This window comes from Callospermophilus lateralis, unplaced genomic scaffold (assembly GCF_048772815.1).
Source record: "Callospermophilus lateralis isolate mCalLat2 unplaced genomic scaffold, mCalLat2.hap1 Scaffold_1122, whole genome shotgun sequence".
In the NCBI taxonomy this organism is placed as follows: domain Eukaryota; kingdom Metazoa; phylum Chordata; class Mammalia; order Rodentia; family Sciuridae; genus Callospermophilus; species Callospermophilus lateralis.
In genome coordinates, this window is record NW_027511483.1 from 322,509 (window position 1) to 329,626 (window position 7,118).

Sequence of the window (7,118 nt, forward strand, 5' to 3'; positions counted from 1 at the left end):
AGAATGAATTTCTAATGCTACCTCTTAGAAAGGAATTCTGAACCAGTAATTTTTTATTCAGTCTGGATTACTGATTTTTTGTTTATAATGTAGGCTGTAGATTTGATTGTGCAACCTATTTTGACATAATGCATGGTGTCTTTTTATACTTTAATGATGTTTGGTTTAAAAAAAAAAGTAAATTGATTTTATTCCATTTGTCTTCACCAGTGGATTCAGAATCCAGTGAAAGCTCTTTGGCAAGTGCATACCTGACTAAAATGTCAGAGAACAGATGGAAAGGAGTTCCCTAAGAATTGGCTGAACAGGAGTTTGACTTTCCAAAAATAGCTCTACTGCCTTTTCTCTTCCCTGAAAGTGATCTGAGGAAGAGCTTAGCCTTCAAATGAAGAAATAGCTGTTTTTAGGCTGATATTCAATAGAGGATAAAAGCTCTTTCAAGTAAGATCTTAACCCTATGATTTCTTTCTTTTTGAAGAGCCATGAGTCTCAGAACATTAAGAATATCTCATGATCAGATATCAATATAAAAAATAGTTCTTAGCCAATATGAACAGTTCTTTTGAATTTTCTTGATGATATTGCTGCCTTGATTGGGCTAAAAATGAATTTAGGGTAATTAACTTATAGTATGAATATTAAAGCAGCTGTGTCTATTCCTGATTATAACTTGGTGTTGGGAAGGTTCTTACAGTCAACATCTCTGTTTATGCTATTCATATACATTTTAACATTTCACTATAGAATGCTAAAGATCCAATTTATTATATAAATCTCTTTGTCATTATTGATACAACTATATGATCTATTTATGTGAATCTGTAATGAGTCTCTGACATTAACTTTTGTAAATTTATCATTTTCACAATTATATGAAGAACTTGAGCCAGGACAGCGGCGTATCTGAAATCATGTACTACTATATTAGATTAAAACCAAAATAACACTGGAAAACAGATACAGTACATTGGAAGATGAAATAGAAAAGTACAATACAGAATAAAAGAAGGATGGGCACTTTGGCAGCCAAACACATTTAACTTTGCTGAAGTCTCGGTTTTCTACTCAGTTTTTAATGCAATAAAATCAGATATAATCTTCATGATGAATCTTTTGTATATATAAAAAATCAAATAGTTTTTTTTCCCCCTTACTTGTTTTTTATGTCATCTTCAGGTGAAAAAATTAGATGATGGTATTTCTCTTTGTTTTTCCTTTTGGATCCACCTAAGCATATTTATAAGCTGTTGCCATAGTGGAAATTAATTGTGGTGATGAAAGCTAAAAGTGTTGTTTCATGCTAATTTTATAATGTGTATATACTGCAGAAGTTAGACAAAGGAACTAAGTTAAACAAAGATCTAGAGCTATTGCCAAACCTAAAAACAACAATGGCACCAAGAAGAGAACAGAATGCAGGGTCCAAAGCCAGCAAAATCCAAATGTAAATTTGCTAGTTGACAGGCATCACATGTAAATGGGCTTATTTTGGCAACTCTGAGAGTTAAAAATACTAAAGAAATCACTTATACAAAAGCAAAAGTAATTGAAGGTTGTTTTTTTTGGGGGGAGTGGGTGGGTGGTGGGTGGTTGGGATGATGATGGTGGTTTTAAAAAAATGGTCTTTGGAAATTTATGGTAGTCATTTAGTTTGTATGAAGAATGCTGCCTTTTACTTTTGCTAAAACCCATTTATTGTTTACTTAATCCCATTACTAGTGTACTGTCTTTCTTCATATTCATAAAAGTTATTTTGGGTGACATAGAAGAAGACATGACCATTATACCAAAAGCTTACTGAACACATTTTTTCCCCCAACCTTTGGATTGGGGCCCATAGTTAGAATCTTTTCTTGGTATGTTTGCAGCTTATTTTATATTGTGAATATAAATTGCTATTTTCCAGTTCTTGCTTGTGTGGCCATTTACTTGATATAATTAGAAAAATAATCTTTTGCTTTATTTTAAGGGAAATAATAAGATAAAGTAACTCCTTAGGTACTTCTGGGTCTGGCTTATTTGTGGCTCATCAGGTGACTGTAGGTGAAAGGAAACAAAAATAGACATACTCCTTGGAAAAAAGGGAATTAAAACAGCACTAGTGCAAAAAAAAAAAGATAAAATAGGATTCTTAACTATATGTGTGGTATTATATAGCAGAACTCTAAAAGTCTGTCATCTTGTTCCCCATTTTATTCTCCCCCATTTGCCCTGGCAAATGCCATTATATTTTCTGCCTGTGTGAAAAAATAGAGTCATGCAGTATTTGTCCTTCAATTGGCTTATTTCAGTTAGTATTTTGTCTGTCAGGTTCATCCATGTTCTTGTAGATGACAGGATTTCCTTTCTTTTTTCCCCCTAAATAATATTTCATTATATGTATATATCACATTTTCTTTGTCTATTTCCACAAAAATATTGTGAGGATGCTGCAGTGAACAAGGGAGTGCAGACACATCTGTGATATCCTGACTTCAGCTGTTTTGGGCAGATGTCCAGAAGTGAGATTGTGGAATTATATGGTAGTTCTATTTTTAATTGTTCAAGAAACTTCTGTGCTGTTTTCCATAAAGGCTGTACCATTTTTACTTCCGGTTTCTTTACAATTTGCTAACATGTGCTGTTTTCTGGTGTTTTGATACTAGCCTTCCCAACAGGTCAAGATTATACTTCATTGTGGTTTTGATTTTCATTTCACTGGTTATTATTGATGTTTGACATCTTTTCATAAGCTTGTTGGCCATTTGTATGCTTTCTTTGGAGAAATTAGATGTTCTTAGTTCATTTAAAGTAGTAATCTAAATCAGTGAAATAGTAGTGCAGAAAAAGACTGAATTTCTTGAAAATTTTCTGATGCATTTGAATCATACATAAATATTTAGACGATATAGTGTATGAAGTCTTAAGCTAGCATTAATCCTACATTTGTCCAATAATAGCTTTTTTTATAAGTAATTTTTTTTGGTGGTGGGGGGTGGCAGGGTCTCATGTGTTGCCCAGGGTAGTCTCATACTTCTGGGCTTAAGTGTTCTTCCCACCTCAGTCTCCCAAGGTGACTCTAGATGTGTACCATTGTGTCCGGTTGTTGATTTAAAAGGAAGAAAAATCCAGCTTTTAAGAAATTATAGCAAGTAATATAAATTTATTTCAGGAATTATGAAAAAGATAAAGATAGAACTTTGCATTAAAACTAAAACTAGTTTTTGTAGTTCTCATAACTGTTTTGCCTCATACATTTAAAAAAAACAGTTTTCATTCTAAGCATCTATTTAATATCTTGCTGTTTTATTTAACAATATGATGGAAGGAAAGTTTTTATTTAAAGAAGCTTTATAGATAAAAGAGGAGAAAAGGTAGAAAGAGTTTCTATATTCAGATTGAATACTTTTTAATTGGAAACAAAGAGAAAAGCATTTGGAATTTAATTGAAAATGAAAAAAAAACAGGGATGATGGATGCTATGCATAGTTGATTTATATGATCTTGGAAACATGGAAATGAATTAGTACAACTTAAATCTATATCACAATATGCACATGATTCTACTATCCACTCTACTGTTGTTCTATTGTTTAAGAATTTACTTGTGGATTTTTTAAATGAAATTTAAAATTCCACACTATTGTTTAGTTATTATTAAAATGCAGTTTTTGTTCATTAGAACATCTTCCAGGGCATTAACTGTATTGTTGGATGAGTCATCATGCTCTGAGAGTGTTTCACATTTGTGACTGATTCATCTTAATATTTTTTCTTTGCTAGTAATTATTGTATTTTTTCAGTCTTTTATACATTTTTTTCTGATTTAAATTCTTTGCATTTGTCCTTTGAACTGAAACTTCTGACTTCTAGTCAGTGTGATTTTTAGGTTAGTTTATTAGAGGACTATTTTAGGATGACATCATCATCTTGGAAACAATTCAGTATTTTCAAAAAGTTTTTGAAATTGATATGTTTGGGAACTGGAGTGTTTGATATAATGGATTTTTTTTTAAATTGTGGAATATCTGCACAGACTGAACTGGTTGAGCATCCCTCACCTGAATATCTAAAATATGCTCATATTCTTAAAGTGTCAGATTTTGTATGTTCAAATTAGGAATGCTTAACCTGTATATATCTTGAGGTTGGACAAAATATGGAAGTGGGAATATTGGGATAAAACTTGGTTTGTTTTATTGACTTTAACTTGCTTAACCATTTGTGCTGCTGATGAATACTATACAAAAGAGATTTACAAAAGAGAAATTTGGTGGAGGAGTAAATGACAAATTATTTTGTCTCAATAGGTGTTTGCTAGATACTTATTGAATAGAAATTGTTAAATTATAGAAAACAGATTTAATTAGATCATTGTGCAAAACAGTGACATAATATTATTTTCTATCATGTGTTACCTTAATCTTTTAAAATGACTCAGTGAAATAGTGCAGTGAAATAGTTTTGCCAGGATAGATGATCGTAAGTATTTAGAAACTACTACTTGCAAGATGCTTTCCAGTCACATTATATGTTGTTATCTGGTTCTCTCAGATGAGGAAACTGAGGCACAAAAGATGTGACATTCAAGACACACAACTTGAACTATGGATTGCTACCTCAGCTTTTTTTATTTCTCATGTTATGAATACCATTTCTTTTTCATATTCTAGCTTTTTATTCTCATAAAAGCAGGGGTGGTGGGAAGGTTGGTTTGGGAAAAATATGTGTGTCTTTGTAGATTATGGGTTCCTTTGAAGAACATGGGTCCAGGATTGTGTCAGTGTTAAGCTCTATGGTCAGACATCGAGGTACGTCATTTTATGTAGCATTTGTTACAAATAAATAAACAAGTTATCATTATTGGGGAATTTGAAACACAGAGGGTACCAATCAATGAAAACAGCAGGCTACTAATAAATATAGTTAGAGAAGAACAATAATTTGAAGAGTCAGTACCACAAATCGAAAATCCAACTTACACTTGGCCACTTCATTAAGCAACAGATGGCCACCTCCCACAAATTTCTCCAGTGGCACAATTTTCCGAAAAGTTCTGTAACCATGGGATTGAAAAGGCCCTCCATACAGTTTCAGGTAGTTTACACTTACTGGCACGTACTAAGTGCCTTACAAATTCAATTCTCAACTCACTCTGTAAATTGTGTACTATTATGAAACCCCATTTTGTAGACAAAGAAATACACTTAGGATAGTCATCACATAGCTAGTAAATGTCAACACCAGGCATAAATGGACTGTAAAACTTATTTTCCTGAGTCCTCCTTCCAAATGTTGGTAATTATAGAGTTTATTATATTTTGCTTGCTGTGTTGACAAGGAAGAAATCAGAAACTTTGGTGTGAAAGTCATATTCTTGGTATGGAAGAAAATCATTCAGATCCATTTTTCTGGTAGTCTTTATTGTACTAAATATATTGAACGTCAGAATGTGTCAAATTTTCTTCAAATATCAACAGATAAGTATCTTTCTCTAACTACAAGTACACCAAAGGAGATATGGAGAGGATTTTCTGGGACACCAAGAAATCTGAAAGTCTATCTGATGAAAGAGAGGAATGCTATTTTGAAGAAAGTCTGGAAGAAAATGTAGACCAGGGGTTCACATATAGAGGGCAGGTGGAAAGGGATCCAAATGACTAAGGTATTTGTTACTGCCTGCACGTATAGAATTGGATAAACTAATGACTGAAGCCATTCCATATTGATTCTAACAAGGAGTGGGAGGTGGGAAGCAGTACCTCTTTAAATGGAGATGTACACTTAGAATACAAGTGTGTATTCACTTGCTGAGTTGGTGAAAGATGCATACTTTTCTGTTACTATGGCATAAAGGAACATCATCGAGTTTCCCTTCTTCCTCCCAAAGGAACTCTGAACGGCTTGTTAACTTTATGTATCACTATCTTTTTCCTAGTCTTAGGATTGACATAAATTTGAGGAAATCTGTAAGCCACATCAAGATCCTTGATCTTAAGCAGAAATACTTGTAAACCATGTCTTTAATCTATACAAGTTCTTTGGGTTGAAGATTTTATGGAGAGGATCATGGCCAGCTCAGCCAAAGGCTATGGAACAAACTTAAAATGAATGGGTTCTACTTGTGATAATATGTTAGCTAAACGTAAATTGCCAGCATTTTGTCATAACCATTTCTTTTTCCAAAGGATTTTTAAAAACTTGAAAAGTATTCTGTGTGATACTTAGAAAAATTTAAAATGATACTCAGAAATACAAACAGGTCATTTTATCATTGTGTTTAGAGAATAAAATTGTGAGATTCTAGCCCTTTTCATGTATTTGAGGGTTAACAAAGAAGTAGGTCTATAAACAGTTCTAGTAAGTAGACTTTCTTCTGTTTTGTCTTGGTTACTATCTTCATTTCAGAGAGAGTACAAGATAATGATTTTATGTACTTAAATCTACTCATGTAATTTAAGTAATTTAATAAAGATTCTTATATAAGAGACTATAATGCAGGTAAATGAGCAAGAAATTGGTTGACTGAAGATCTCAATCTTGAGCAGTAGTTAAAGGCCAACTTGTAGATATTAGACAGTAGAGTGGTATTGCAATATCTCAAAAATATCAGAAAGTAATTCTTGGATTGTGAGGAAAACAGGTATTTCTGAAGATTTTATTAACAAAATAGTAGCTTCAGCTGAAAAAAAACCTTTTTTCCATCTTGAATAGTGAGTGTAAATCACAATGTTTCAACATGAATTTTATACTTTTTACTTGCATTATGGTTTCAAAAATAACATTGCATTTATCTCTTTTTAAATTCAGTTAATCTTCTAGTTATAATTGGATGGACTTAGTAACCTTAAGCCAGTGCTTATGTTTCTCCACTGCAGTTTTTTAACCATAGTGGAAGACTGAGTTGTCTTTTCTATCTTGAAAAAAAAGCATATATTGTCCACTATTTAGTTTTTTTTTCAAAATATATCAGTTTACATTGGTAGTAAGAATGATTTGTTGCTATTGGCTTAAATGTGCATTTCTTCTTCTCTGAGAACTTAATGTGGATGAAACAGAATATGAAGTAAAATTTACATACAGTGAGATAGATGAATCTTTAGTGTATAATTCATTAAACTTCATACAGGTATGCACCC